General features: G+C 37.2%; 1 long non-coding RNA gene across 1 annotated transcript in view; it reads right to left on the reverse strand.

Annotated features, from left to right (window-relative positions):
• LOC147574954 (uncharacterized) overlaps positions 1-16,670 on the reverse strand; it is a 641,937-nt gene that overhangs the window by 273,552 nt on the left and 351,715 nt on the right. The window contains exon 7 of the long non-coding RNA XR_015242915.1: positions 15,872-16,103. This is a non-coding gene — a long non-coding RNA (uncharacterized LOC147574954). The remainder of the gene's footprint in view (positions 1-15,871; positions 16,104-16,670) is intronic.

Consider the following 16,670-nt stretch of genomic DNA (forward strand, 5'->3'; position numbering starts at 1 on the left):
CTGCCCCTGGGAGAGGAGAAGATAAGGTACACACCAGTCTGATTGTGGCCCCAGCAGTGGGCTGGGGGCAGACATCAGGTCTGACTGTGGCCCCACCCACCAACACAAGTTACTCTGTACAATACAGAGGAAGTGCCCTACAGTTTAGAGCCACCCCAGGGACTACCCAAAATGATGAAATTGAAGAATTCTCCTCAAACGAAACTCCAGGAAGTAGAGACAACTAACGAATTGATCAAAAACAATTTAAGCAATATAACAGAACAAGAATTTAGAATAATAGTCATAAAATTAATCTCTGGGCTTGAAAAAAGTATAGAGGAGGGGGGTGCCTGGGTGGCGCAGTCGGTTAAGCGTCGGACTTCAGCCAGGTCACGATCTCACGGTCCGTGAGTTCGAGCCCCGCGTCGGGCTCTGGGCTGATGGCTCAGAGCCTGGAGCCTGTTTGCGATTCTGTGTCTCCCTCTCTCTCTGCCCCTCCCCCGTTCATGCTCTGTCTCTCTCTGTCCCAAAAAAAATTAATAAACGTTGAAAAAAAAAATTAAAAAAAAAAAAAAGAAAAAAGTATAGAGGACAGCAGAGAATCTATTGCTACAGTGATCAAGGGACTAAGAAATAGTCATGAGGAGCTAAAAAATGCTATAAATGAGGTGCAAAATAAAATGGAGGCAACCACAGCACGGACTGAAAAGGCAGAGGAGAGAATAGGTGAATTAGAAGATAAAATTATGGAAAAAGATGAAGGTGAGAAAAAGAGAGATAAAAAAATCCGGGAGTATGAGGGGAGAATTAGAGAACTAAGTGATGCAATCAAACGGAAAAATATCTGTATAATAGGAATTCCAAGAGGAAGAGAGAGAAAAAGGGGTTGAAGGTGTATTTGAACAAATCATAGTTGAGAACTTTCCTGATCTGGGGAAGGAAAAAGGCACTGAAATCCAAAAGGTACAGAGAACTCCCTTCAGACATAACTTGAATCCATCTTCTGCACAACATATCATAGCAAAACTGGCAAAATATAAGGATAAAGAGAAAATTTTGAAAGAAGCTAGGGATAAATAGGCTATAACCTACAAAGGGAGACCCAAAGACTAGTGTCAGACCTATCTACTGAAACTTGGCAGGCCAGAAAGGAATGGCAGGAAATCTTCAATGTGATGAACAGAAAACATATGTAGCCAAGAATCCTTATCCAGCAAGTTTGTCATTGTCAGAATAAAAGGAGAGATAAAGGTCTTCCCAAATAAACAAAAACTGAAGGAATTCATCACCACTAAACCAGTCCTACAAGAGATCCCAAGGGAGATTTTGTGAGTGAAATGTTGCAAGGACCACAAAGTACCAGAGACATCACTAGAAGCATGAAACCTACAGACATCACAATGACTCTAAACCCATATCTTTCAACAATAACACTGAATGTTAATGGACTAAATGCTCCAACCAAAAGGCATAGGGTATCAGAATGGATAAAAATATAAGACCCATCTATTTGCTGTCTACAAGAGACTCATTTTAGAGCCAAGGACACCTTCAGATTGAAAGTAAGGGGATGGAGTACTATCATGCTACTGGAAGTCAAAAGAAAGCTGGAGTAGCCATACTTATATCAGACAAACTAGACTTTAAATTAAAGGCTGTAACAAGAGATGAAGAAGGGCATTATATAATAATCACAGGGTCTATCCATCAGGAAGAGCTAACAATTATAAATGTCTATGCGCCAAATACGGAAGCCCCCAAATATATAAAATAATCACAAACATAAGCAACCTTATTGATAAGAATGTGGTATTGCAGGAGACTTTAATACCCTACTTACAACAATGGATAGATCATCTAGACACAGGATCAATAAAGAAACAAGGGCCCTGAATGATACATTGGATCAGATAGACTTGACAGATATATTTAGAACTCTGCATTCCAAAGCAACAGAATATACTTTCTTCTCGAGTGCACATGGAACATTCTCCAAGATAGATCACATACTGGGTCACAAAACAGCCCTTCATAAGTATAAAAGAATTGAGATCATACCATGCGCACTTTCAGGCCACAATGCTATGAAACTTGAAATCAACCACAGGAAAAAGTCCAGAAAACCTCCAAAAGCATGGAGGTTAAAGAACACCCTAATAAAGAATGAGTGGGTCAACCAGGCAATTAGAGAAGAAATTTAAAAATATATGGAAACAAATTAAAATGAAAATACAACAATCCAAATGCTTTGGGATGCAGCAAAGGCAGTCCTGAGAGGAAAATACATTGCAATGAGGCCTATCTCAAGAAACAAGAAAAATCCCAAATACAAAATCTAATAGCACACCCAAAGGAAACAGAAGCAGAATAGCAAAGACACCCCAAACCCAGCAGAAGAAGAGAAATAATAAAGATCAGAGCAGAAATAAACAATATAGAACCTAAAAAAAAAACAACTGTAGAGCAGATCAATGAAACCAAGAGTTGGTTTTTTGAAAAAATAAACACAATTGAAAAACCTCTAGCCAGGCTTCTCAAAAAGAAAAGGGAGATGACCCAAATAGATAAAATCATGAATGAAAATGCAATTATTACACCAATCCCTCAGAAATACAAGCAATTATCAGGGAATACTATGAAAAACTATATCCCAACAAACTGGACAACCTGGGAGAAATGGACAAATTCCTAAGCACCCACCCACTTTCAAAACTGAAACAGGAAGAAATAGAAAACTTGAACAGACCCATAACCAGCAAAGAAATTGAATCAGTCATCAAAAATCTCCCAACAAATAAGAGTCCAGGACCAGACGGCTTCTGTAGGGAATTCTACCAGATATTTGAAGCAGAGATAATACCTATCCTTCTCAGGCTGTTCCAAAAAATAGAAAGGGAAGGAAAACTTCCAGACTCATTCTATGAAGCCAGCATTACTTTGATTCCTAAACCAGAGACCCAGCAAAAAAAGAGAACTACAGGCCAGTGATGAATATGGATGCAAAAATTCTCAATAAGATACTAGCAAATCAAATTCAACAGCATATAAAAAGAATTATTCATCATGATCAAGTGGGATTCATTCCTGGGCTGCAAGGCTGGTTCAACATTCATAAATCAATCAATGTGATACATCACATTAATAAAAGAAAAGAGAAGAACCATATGATCCTGTCAATCGATGCAGAAAAAGCATTTGACAAAATTCAGCATCCTTTCTTAATAAAAACCCTCGAGAAAGTCGGGATAGAAGGAACATACTTAAACATCATAAAAGTCATTTATGAAAAGCCCACAGCTAATATCATCCTCAAAGGGGAAAAACTTTCCCCCTGAGATTCCCCCTGCTCCCCCTGAGAGCTCTCCCCCTGAGATCAGGAACACGACAGGGATGTCCACTCTCACTACTGTTGTTTAACGTAGTGTTGGAAGTGCTAGCATCAGCAATCAGACAACAAAAGGAAATCAAAGGCATCAAAATTGGAAAAGATGAAGTCAAGCTTTCACTTTTTGCAGATGACATGATATTATACGTGGAAAACCCGAAAGGCTCCACCAAAAGTCTACTAGAACTGAGACATGAATTCAGCAAAGTCGCAGGATACAAAATCAATGTACAGAAATCAGTTGCATTATTATACACTAATAGTGAAGCAACAGAAAGACAAATAAAGAAACTGATCCCATTCACAATTGCACCAAGAAGCATAAAATACCTAGGAATAAACCTAACCAAAGATGTAAAAGATCTGTATGTTGAAAACTATAGAAAGCTTATGAAGGAAATTGAAGAAGATATAAAGAAATGGAAAAACATTCCCTGCTCATGGATTGGAAGAATAAATATTGTCAAAATGTCAATACTACCCAAAGCTATCTACACATTCAATGCAATCCCAATCAACATTACGCCATTTTTCTCGAAGCTAGAACAAGCAATCCTAAAGTTTGTATGGAACCACAAAGGGCCCTGAATAGCCAAAGTAATATTGAAGAAGAAAACCAAAGCGGAGGCATCACAAATCCCAGACTTTAGCCTCTACTACAAAGCTGTAATCACCAAGACAGCATGGTATTGGCACAAAAACTGACACATAGACCAAAATAGAACAGAGATTCCTGAATTGGACCCACAAAAGTACGGCCAACTAATCTTTGACAAAGCAGGAAAGAATATCCAATGGAACAAAGACAGTCTCTTTAACAAATGGTGCTGGGAGAACTGCACAGCAACATGCAGAAGAATGAAACTAGACCACTTTCTTACACCATTCACAAAAATAAACTCAAAATGGATAAAGGACCTGAATGTGAGACAGGAAACCATCAAAACCCTAGAGGAGAAAGCAGGAAAAGACCTTTCTGACCTCAGCCGCTGTAATTTCTTGCTTGACACATCCCCAAAGGCAAGGGAATTAAAAGCAAAAATGAACTATTGGGACCTCATGAAGATAAAAAGCTTCTGCACTGCAAAGGAAACAATCAACAAAACTAAAAGGCAACCAATGGAATGGGAAAAGATATTTGCAAATGACATATCAGACAAAGGGCTAGTATCCAAAATCTATAAAGAGCTCTCCAAACTCCACACCTGAAAAACAAATAATCCAGTGAAGAAATGGGCAGAAAACATGAATAGACACTTTTCTAAAGAAGATATCCAGGTGGGAAACAGGCACATGAAAAGATGCTCAACGTCGCTCCTCATCAGGGAAATACAAATCAAAACCACACTCAGATACGACCTCACGCCAGTCAGAGTGGCTAAAATGAACAAATCAGGAGACTATAGATGCTGGAGAGGATGTGGAGAAACAGGAACCCTCTTGCACTGTTGGTGAAATGCAAACTGGTGCAGCCACTCTGGAAAATAGTGTGGAGGTTCCTCAAAAAATTAAAAATAGATCTACCCTATGACCCAGCAATAGCACTGCTAGGAATTTACCCAAGGGAAACAGGAGTGCTAATGCATAGGGGCACTTGTACCCCAATGTTTATAACAGCACTCTCAACAATAGCCAAATTATGGAAAGAGCCTACATGTCCATCAACTGATGGATGGATAAAGGAATTGTGGTTTATATACACAATGGAATACTACGTAGCAATCCGAAAGAATGAAATATGGCCTTTTGTAGCAACATGGATGGAACTGGAGATTGTTATGCTAAGTGAAATAAGTCACACAGAGAAAGGCAGATACCATATGCTTTCATTCTTAATGTGGATCGTGAGAAACTTAACAGAAGACCATGGGGGAGGGAAAGAAAAAAAAAGTTAGAGAAGGAGGGAGCCAAACCATAGGAGACTCTTGAAAACTGAGAACAATCTGAGGGTTGCTGGGGGGTGGGAGGGAGGGGAGGGTGTGTGATGCATATTGAGGAGGGCACCTGTTGGGATGAGCACTGGGTATTATATGGAAACCAATTTGACTATAAATTTCGTATAAAAAAAAGCACTTATCAAATGAACACACACACATAACAAACATCAAATCTTCAAAAATACCTCATTGCTGTATGTTCTAATAAAACTTCCATTTTCTATAGTTCCTACAGTAGAAGGGAAGACCGAAGTGGTGCTTTACTTTTTAAAGTCCAGAGCCTTTTCCGTATGGCCTGGTACATCAGGTGACAAAAACTAGGGAGTATCGATTCTTAGACTTTGATCTGCATCAAAATCATCTAGCTGCTCCCTCAGAAAATCTCAACCATTAAAGTTAGCATATGGTTTGGGCATCTGTATTTTAACATATGATCCTGATTCACATGAAATCCAATGACCAGAGCTATGGAATCTGCCTTGAATAATTTCTATTTGTTTTACAATGTTTAAGAGGTCTTAAAAGGATATACAATGCTGCTCCATTTTTACTAGAACATTTATTCTATCCTTTGGGAGTATCATCTTGTCTACTTTCTTTGTCTTTAAAATCAATCAATTCTTGCCTTGATGCTCCTAAAAATTTTCCTCCTGAATACCTCCCTCCATCCATTTTAATTAAACCACAGATCCCAAGTCTTTGAAGACTGCTCATGTCTTATTTTAGACTGAGACTTCCCTGCATTGATATCAGCTATGGATCAAAACATCTCTCAGTTGACCCTCTGGGACTCTGCTGCTTAGTTTCAGAGGCAATAGTATGTATATATGGCATTCTTCATTAAGCTCTCAGAATAACTTGAGGGTTTAAAGCATCTAAATGGAAGAGAACCTATGAATTTTGGAGCTCTTTCTCTCTAACATACCATATCTTAAATGGCATGTTTCCCCCAAGCAAGATCTTCTTTAAGTTATAAAACTCACACACAGTAATATAAAGCAATTCTTGGTCTGATACAACAACATAATGCCCTAAGGGTAAGTACTTTCAGAAGTAAAAACAATGGTATTATGCTTTGAGTATCTTTGTAGACTTAAAAGATGATTAAAAGAGGAGCACCTGGGTGGCTCAGTCAGTTGAGAATCCGACTTGGGTTCAGGTCATAATTTCACAGTTTGTGGGTTTGAGCCCCATGTTGGGCTTTGTACTGACAGCTCAGAGCCTGGAGCCTGCTTCACATTCTGTGTCTCTCTCTCTCTCTGTCCCTTCCCTGCCTGTGCTTTCTCTCTCTCAAAAATAAAGAAATAAACATTTAAACAAAAAGATGATTAAAAATTTCAATAGTTTTTTGTACTTTAAGTTTTGTAGTAGGGAATGATTTGGAATTTTACTATCTCTCTTATTATGGTACTTCAGGGTACATAAATCTGTTATGCAAAAAAATAGTTCTCATGTTTCACTCAGAAGCATTGATGCCTTTTCTCTACCACAGAAGGAAAAATAAAACAGATGAAAAAAAGGAATGGAAAGTTAACTATTCTTATTGTCAAAGTACATTCAGATGAAATCTGTTTTGCTATGAATTTGTGCACTGTGTGTTTGTTAACATACAAATGCCAAGTATCAGTACCAGCTATAAAGCCAATAGTTCTTATCCTATTTGCATTAACATGAACTCTGGATTCAAATTCACATGACACTTTATAAGAAAAAGGAAACTAGGGACGCCTGGGTGGCTCAGTCAGTTAAGTGTCTGATTTTGGCTCAGGTGATTATCTCACGGTTCCTGGGTTCCAGGTCCACATCAGGCTCTTTGCTGACAGCTCAGAGCCTGGAGCCTGCTTCAGATTCTGTGTCTCCCTCTCTCTCTGTCCCTTCTCTGCCCACACTATGTCTCTCTTTGTCTCTCAAAAATGAATAAACGTTTGAAAAAAAAAAAGAAAAGAAAAAGGAAATCTGTAACTTGATCTGAACAGGATTAAGAAGAGTGTCTGCTTTCTGGTAATCCTCCGTGTTATAAATGGGAAAAGATCTGTGTCACCTCCCTTAAGGTATGAACTCCTGATGTCAGGCACAATGCCCTAGCCATTTGGCTTCTCAACAAGGATTCCATCCAATCCTAGACACCAGGAAGACTGCCCTTTAGAAGTTGCTCAAGCAACAAACATTTGAATAACAATAACACTCCTTACTCAATGTTAATGTACCTACTAGCACTGTGCTAGTGTTTTGTGTGTAAACTAATCTGTAATGTATTATGTAGACCTTTCTTATATTCATTTTTATAAGTAGAAAACAATTACTCAGAGAATTGAAATGACCTGCCTAAAGTCACAGTTAGAAAAATAGGAAAGCCTGGATTTCACCTTCATCTGTCTAATTCCAGCTTCTAATCTCCTAGCCTCTGTGCACTATGATGATGAGATCAACAGTATTCTATGGATCTGGAACAGTCCTACCCAGTTCCCTTACTGCACACAATGAACTTGTCTTCTCCTTAGAACGGGAGTGTGGCCATTGTCCTTAGAGGTTTTCTTGTTGAAATTATTCTTCCATTTAAAGCTTCATCTATTTTCCTTCTGCAAAGTTTGGTATTTAAAAAAAAAATATATATATATATATATACATATATATATATATATATGTATATATATATATATATATATATATTTCTGCTGCCAAGTTCTGAAATTCTTAAGACCTTCCATCCATGGAAAGTTTTGAGAATAATTCATTCCCTCAATAAGAAAAGTGGGTATCCTTTCTCCTCAGATAGCTACCTTCAGTAATTTATTATTTTATTTAGATTAACCACTGAAGGAGAGCAATAGGAACTGTTGTGAAAATGCAATACAAAAATAGGTGTAAAAGATAAATCATAGTGCCTGGTACACAGAAGGTATTCTGTATGTTCCACTGCATGCTACACTAATGCTTCCTCATAGAATGCTCTAGAAAGGCCTTAGGCTTTCCTACTATAAGGAATGTCTTGCTTGAGTTATTCCTGAGCAATAAGACAAGAGACATTGAGATTCTTCATGTCAATTTTATGGAGAAGTAGAGAAATATGTCATTAGCGTATGCCAGAAACCCTAGGAATTATCTTTTGGTATTTCCTAAGTGATCATGCTACTCTTTTCTTTTTGAAGCCAGTGTTATTTTGCAATAAAGATAAAATGTTTCAAAATCTTAATAATTTATTTATTTTAATAAATTTTTGTTATCTAATTTTCAGGTCCACGTGAAAAGGTTAAAACAAATGTTAAATAATGCTTGAGTTCAGAAGGAAATCTAGTTCTCTGGAAATCTCCACTTAAAGCCCAGTATTTACAAAAATACAATTTTGTGTTTTTTAATAATCACTACTAAATGATTATATAGTTCTTTTTTTGAGAAACAAAGAAATCTAGTTCATTTGGAATAAGTTCCAAATTTCCAAGGAATTCCATGAGATACATATAATTCCTATTTTAAGATATGGAAGCTGAGACCTTGAGAAGTTAATTTTCAAACGGTACAAAGCAAGTACTACCAATGATGTGCTTCTTAGGCCTGGGTTTCCCAGACAACAAGCAGGCTGAGAAGCTGATAATGGGGTCCCAAAAGGAGCTCATGCAGGCTGAGCATCCCAGGTGTCAGGCTCCCTTCCCCAGAGAATCACAATATTGCACAGGTCACAAGGTCTCAGATGCTGGACCATGAACATCCCAGACAACTATAAATAGCTAGTACCCAAAATTCAAATGGCCAGTTTATTCCTCCCATGATAAGACCACTTTCTCATGTTTGCCATTTAAGAAAAAAGACCCACAATCTCCTAAATGGAAGCCATGCTGTGCAGTGGCGATAGACTGGCAGACCATGTATATATGTGTCACTGATCTTGCCTTGTGAGATTTTCTTTTCTCTAATAAAACCTATTCCTTATCTCCTACCATAAATTGATGTGGAATTCATCCCGATCCTTTGCCTGACAAGGAGCATCTCGAAACAAACCTACTCAGTACCATAATTGTCTTGCTTCTTTAAATGGTAAGGTTTTTAAGAAAAGTTGTTTTAAACTTCTTTCAGTAGAAGAAAGAATTCCTAAATTGATTATGAGCAAAAAAGAATGCCCTATCCTTCTCTCAAAAATAAAAATTAGTAAATAGGGGCGCCTGGGTGGCGCAGTCGGTTAAGCGTCCGACTTCAGCCAGGTCACGATCTCGCGGTCCGTGAGTTTGAGCCCCGCGTCAGGCTCTGGGCTGATGGCTCAGAGCCTGGAGCCTGTTTCCGATTCTGTGTCTCCCTCTCTCTCTGCCCCTCCCCCGTTCATGCTCTGTCTCTCTCTGTCCCAAAAATAAATAAACGTTGAAAAAAAAAATTAAAAAAAAAATTAGTAAATAAATAAAAAGGGACACCTTGGTGGCTCAATCAGTTAAGTGTCCAATTCTTGATTTCGGCTCACGATCTCATAATTGTGAGATCAGGCTCTGCACTAGGTATGGAGCCTGCTTAAGATTCTCTCTCTCCCTCTCACTCTGCCCCTCCCCCACTCACATGAATTCTCTCTCTCAAAAAAAATATGAAATAAAAAATTTAAAAAAAGAATGCTCCATTTGTTCAGAAACATGGCCATAATAACTATGCCTGGTGTAAAATCATTAAAATACTCCAATCTTGGGGCACCTGAGTGGCTCAGTCTGTTAAACATCTGACTTTGGCTCGGGTCATGATCTTGTGGTCTGTGAGTTCAAGACCAGCGTCAGGCTCTGTGCTGACAGCTCAGAGCCTGGAGCCTGCTTTGGATTCTGTGTCTCCCTCTCTCTCTGCCCCTGCCCTGCTCTTGCTCTCTCTCTCTCTCTCAAAAATAAATAAACATTTTTTAAAAATTAAAAAAAATATACTCCAATCTTATTTCCTCTACCTCCTCTATTCTCCCTGCCACATAAAACTCCTATATATACATACTAATATTGATTACTTGTCTACGTTAATCCATTACAAATAAATAATTACATATTTTAAGCAATTTTAAAGATTATCACATTGACTGTAAGAAATCAACAGAATTTTCTCTTGCTCAATCTCTCATCTTGCTGTTGTTTCATTCTTCCTTGTACTTAAAATTGCCTTCACGATTCCTTGCCTCCCTGGGCTGCTCTAATCTTTATGGCTTATACACTTCCAGAAACTGAAAATGAAATAACTTCTTAGCCTTTTTTATTTTATTGAACAAATATTTATCAGAGTGTATAATATACACGGTAGCACCATTTTTCTAGCTAGGTCTCCTAAGACAAGGGAAATAAAAGCAAAGAGAAATGTTTGGGACACATCAAAATAAAAAAAACTTCTGCACAGCAGAGGAAACCATCAATAAAACTAAAAGGCAATTTCCCGAATTGGAGAAGGTATTTGCAAATGACATATTCAATAAAGGGTTAGTATAAAAAATATACAAAGAACTTATACAACTCAATACCCAAAAAACCATAAAGAATCTAATAAAAACATGGGCAGAAGATATGAATAGACATTTCTCCAAAGAAGACATGCAGATGGCCAAAAGACACATGAAAAGGTGTTCAACATCATTCATCATCAGGAGAATGCAAATCAAAACCACCATGAGATATCCATATCACACCAGTCAAAATGGCTACAATCAACAACACAAGAGACAACTAAGTGTTGGTGAGGATGTGGAGAAAAAGGAACTCCCATGCACTATTGGTGGGAATGCAACTTGGTGAACCCATTGTGGAAAACAGTATGGAGGTTCCTCAAAAAATTAAAAATAAGACTACTGGGTATTCACCAAAAAAAAAAAAAAAAAATACAAAAAATACGAATTCAAAGGGATACATGTACCCTATGTTTATCGCAGCATTATTTACAATAGCTACACTACAGAAGCAGTACAAGTGTCCATAGACAGATGAATGGATAAAGAAGAAGTAGTATATATAAACAATGGAATATTACTCAGCCATAAAAAGAATGAAATCTTGCCATTTGCAACCACATGGATAAGCTAGAGAGTATATAATGCTTAGTGAAATAAGTCAGTCAAAGACAAATACCATATGATCTCACTCACATGTGGAATTTAAGAAACAAAACAAATGAGCAAAAGAAAGAGAGAGAGAGAAAGAGACAAACCAAGAAATAGACTCTTAACTATAGAGAACAAACTGATGGTTACCAGAAGGAAGGTTGGTAGAGGGATAGGGGCAACATGGGATGGGGATTAAAGAGTACACTTATCAAGGTGAAAAAAAATAATGAAATGGAAAAAGAGATTAGAAAAAAAAAAAAAAAGGAGAGTGTACAATATATCAGCCCTGTGATAGATGCTGAGTATATACTTGAAAATAAAACTCACACAATCCTTTAACTCTTAGAGCTTACATTCACTGGAGGAGAGAGATAATAAGCAATTAAACAAACGAATGTTTATAAAATATTGAATTGTAAAATTTTCTATTAAAAAATGGAGAGTAATAAAAATAAAAAATAAAATCATTCCAACCTCTCTGTATCCCCTCTCACTCTTAGTTTTGGAGACCTCTAATTAACCCTTTCCCCAATCTGTCACTTTATACTAGTATCTCTACCTTTAGCCCTGCTCCTTCTCTTCAAGTTGTCTCTCTCTGTCTCCTAAAAGCTTCCAAAAATATGCTTTATATTAATTCACCCAATTAACTTTAATAAAATGGAAGTTATTTACATGAAATTAAATAGTATCATATTGGCAACAATGAACAAAAGACAGGAATTTGATTTGTGAAACATCATGGTACAATCACTGGACTTCCAAGCTTGTAATGTTCTAAAAATTCACATCCACAATTCCATCTGGATAGAGAACTATCAGCCAAACCGGGCCAGATTTACACATTCTTTTTAGAACTGGTGCTGAAAAAGTAATTTCAAACATTTAAACTCAGCATTACTTTTTAAAACTTGAAGTGGGAAGTGGGCAAGTATAATTGAAGTGCACTAATGACTTTCAGTGGAGCTTTAACCTACATTAATCAGAAGTGTTCTCATTGTTTGCGAATGGACTTTATAGAAATGGCTTTGCAAGGTTTTGCTTACCCATTCTGGCAGTTGGAAGCAGCATAATTTATTTGCAAAGCATCCTTTATGCAAACTATATCCATTCCCCAAATGTTCCCTTGAATTAAATAAGGCAAGAGTGTAGACAGAATAAATTAAAGAAAATCATAGCATGCAAATATTATAGAAGGAATTAATTAAAACCCGCATGGCATTTGGCCAGAAAAAGAGAAGGAGAAACTAATAAGTATATTCAAGTACAGGAAAAAATAACTTTAGATGATATTTGGAGGAAATGAAATGTTGAAAGTGATAGAGAATAGCTGAAACTGGCATTATTATAAAGGAAACAAGCCTATTTTACCAAAACAGGAATAAACAGAATTCCAAATTAAATATGACAACAATATTATATAAGTCTACAGTTAAATATAAAAGAGGAAAGAGGATTTTCTTCTAAGAAATTACCACAAATTGCATTCAACTAAGATGCAGTTGTAGTATATCTTATAGGAAGTTGTAGTATATCTTATACCTATCTTATAGGTAGTATATCTTTAATAAAAGAGGTTTTTAGGTCTCCTATGATATACTCAATTTCATTTCAGAGGTATAATCACAATTATGAAATAAGAAACTTTAAAAAAAAAGGGTTCACTGTACCTCCTTGAAGAATTCTACCTGAACATTTCTAGGTAAAGTCAAAATGGTTATGCATTCTTCTAAAATAATTAAGGAATTGGGTCTATGGGATTGTTAGATCTTCTGGTTAACCAGGTTTTAGACAATCCTTTGTATATCAAGCCTATGTAATAATTTCCCTGAATGTAAGTATTAAATAAATTCATGGTCTAGTGGTGGAGATGTTCAAGTAAGTGGCTGATTATAGTACAATGTGATATGAGGTACAAGAGAGTTTTGTAAGTTGCTGGAGAGCAGAGGAGGAATTCCTAACCTAGGCTTGGAGGAGTCAGGGAAGATTGCAAAACTGGTATACTTGCAATAAGTCTTAAAAGATTACCAAGAATGTAAAGTTGCGAAGCACGTTTTAGACTAAGAGAGAGCACATCCAAAGCCACAGAGGTATGAAGGTCCCTGCCCAGCTGCTTCCCAATATTTGGCAATGTTTGAGCATGAGAGGAATTGAGGAAAAAGTAAAAATGAAACTAGAAATTAGAGCATAGAAATTAGGCCAAAACAAACACTTGCAGTTGAGTGGACTTTCATATTATAGCCTCTGCTATAATGTATATAAGAATAATACATAAATTGCATTAATCCTAACCCATGTTGTATATAGTCTTCTAGATCTAGAAACTGGACTTGTAATTCTATATAAATGTTATCCATATATTGTCTTATAGTTTCTTTCTCTTAAAGTAAATAAAATGTTTGAGTTGTCAATGTAGCTACATTTTTAAAAATTGTATCCTATAGGAAAGGCTACCCACATTTATGTATATCTTGCAGATTATAGTACAATGTGATCACAAAGTAACGTGATTACAAACTAATCAGAATCATGCAGAATGTTTGTTAAAAATTTAGATTCCTGGCATTAACTCAAACCAGTAATATAAGAATCCCAGGGCCCAAGAATTTGCCTTTCAGCAAGCTTTCCAGATTCTTCTGATATGGCCTCATAACAACACATGGACATTCTTTATCTAAAGAATGCTCAGTGCAAATGAAAAGATCTATTTTTAAAAAAATTTTTAATGTTTATTATTTTTTTTATTTTTGAGAAAGAGAGATAGAGTGTGAGCAGGGAAGGGGTAGAGAGAGAGGGAGACACAGAATCTGAAGAAGGCTCCAGGCTGCAACCTGTCAGCACAGAGCCTGATGCGGGGCTCAAACCCATGGACCGCGAGATCATGGGCACTTAATCGGCTGAGCCACCCAGGGGCCCCTGAAAAGATCCATTCTCTTTCCACTATGTATACTGAATAGGAAGCTGAGATCATAAGACTTTAAAATTAGAACCTACTTGATGATAGAGGACCTAATTCTGTCCTAATTAATTTCTGTCTAATTCCTTTAGATTGGAAGTCACTCACTGAGAGAAAACCGATAAGCAACAGAGAGTCAAGCACTTCGGCGTGTCAAACACTATGATCTAGCTCTGACTTACAAGCTACCAATCTTATCCTCTAGCCAATGTGTTACTAGTCACAAAAACAAATAAAAAAAACCTAATACACTGCATTTCTTACCATTCTATGGTCTTACAGAACTTTTTCGCAAGTTAATGCCTTTGTAGAACTTGAGTCCACTGCCTAAAAAGCCTAATTAGATCTTGAGCTATTGAAAAAATTCAGCCTATATAGTAATTTTTTTTAGTTTTTATTTAAATTCCAGTTTGTTAATATACAGTATAATGTTAGTTTCAGGTGTAGAATTTACTGATGCAACGCTTACATACAACATTTGGTGCTCATCACAACAAGTGTACCCTTAATCCCCATCCTTTCACTCATCTCTCCACTCTGTTAACTATCAGTTTGTTCTCTGCAGTTAAAAGTTTGTTTCTTGGTTTGCCTCTCTCTCTCTCTTTTTGTCTCTTTGCTCATTTTTTTTGTTTGTTTCTTAAAGTCCACATATGAATGAGATCATATGGCATTTGTCTTTCTCTGACTGACTTATTTTGCTTAGCATTATACCCTCTAGCTCCATGTTGTTGCAAATGTCAAGACTCCACTCTTTTTTATGGCTAAGAAATATTCCACTTAATAGTAAATTTAGTAGCCCTTCAGAGACACCAAGTAAATGGACTCAACTTTCAATGTATTTGTGAAAAGGCTGCCAGTGTAGAAAGCACTAGGCATACTAAGCCACAGATGATCAACCCAGCCCAACCACAGTTGAGCTAATTAATAGTTTAAAATCTTTTAGTTCAATGGAGATCTATTAAGAAATTCTAAATCAATTCAATTACTTGATATTAAATTTTGTATTCCATTGTCTTAATTGGTGAAATCTATTCCACAGTAACATCTAGGTTATTTGCAATGTAGTTTCCTTCACCAGAAAGTTATTGTACTAGTAAAGGACAGACTCTCTATTAAAACTCATTTAATAAATCAGAGAAAGACAGTAGACAATACCATAAACAGCATGAATCTTGGAGTCAGGTAAGTCTAGATTCAAGCCATAAATATATCACTGTGTGACTTTGAGTAAGTTACTTTATTATCCTGAGCTTCCAATATTTCACCTGTCAAATGGAAATTGTTTCACAGGGCAAACAGCTAATTAGATAATTAAACATACGGGAAATTGCCCAGCTTATTGGCTAACTCATAATAATCACTCACAAATTTGTTACTGCTGTTGTTATAACAGTTGCATCAGGAACAGGTCCTTCCCATTACAGAGCCTGGAAAAGCTTAGAGGCACAAAGGATGTTAGCCGAATGAGCCCAGCTTTACACAGAGAATCTTAACAGAAGACTTAACTGGCATGCTAGGATGTGTATTATCAAAACGTTTCTCATAAACTAGAGAAAATTATAAGGAGAACTTACCCCATCCACACATTTTTTAAATTGGTAGGTCTTCTTTAAAGATAAAAAGTCTGGGGCGCCTGGGTTGCTCAGTTGGTTAGGCGTCCAACTTTGGCTCAGGTCAGAGCTCACGGTTCTTGAGTTCGAGCCCCACATCGGGCTCAGTGCTGACAGCTCAGAGCCTGGAGCCTGCTTTGGATTCTGTGTGTGTGTCTCTCTCTCTGCCTCTGCCCTGCTCGTGCTCTGTCTCGGTCTGTCAAAAATAAAAATACATTAAAAAAAAATTTAAAGATAAAAAGTCTGTTCTGTTTCTGAGAAAATTTGGATTAAAGTCACATACTAATCAGTGGATGTTCATGATTAGAACATGGGGACTCTGAAAGAAGCACTGGTCGGAGACGAGGACAAGCACTGGCCCCTAGCAGGGCCTCAGAGCCTGGTGAGCTTATAGAACCCAGAGACTGGCCCTAGAGTTTCCTGCCCCCCTTAAAAAAACAGTTTTAGGGGCACCTGGGTGGCTCAGTCGGTTAAGCGTCCAACTTCGGCTTAGGTCATGATCTCGCGATTTGTGAGTTTGAGCCCCACATAGGGCTTTGTGCTGACAGCCCAGAGCCTGGAGCTTGCTTTGGATTCTGTGTCTCCCACTCTCTCTGCCCCTCCCCTGCTCATGCTCTGTCTCTCTCTCTCAATAATAAATAAGCATTTTTTAAAAATTAAAAACAAAAACAGTTTTATTGGGGTGCCTGGGTGGCTCAGTCAGTTAAGCATCCAAGTCTTGGTTTTGGCTCAGGTCATGATCTTCACAAGATCATGTTCACTA

The sequence above is a fragment of the Puma concolor genome, chromosome D4, assembly GCF_028749965.1.
Source record: "Puma concolor isolate L17-30 chromosome D4, mPumCon1.1.hap2, whole genome shotgun sequence".
Lineage (NCBI taxonomy): Eukaryota > Metazoa > Chordata > Mammalia > Carnivora > Felidae > Puma > Puma concolor.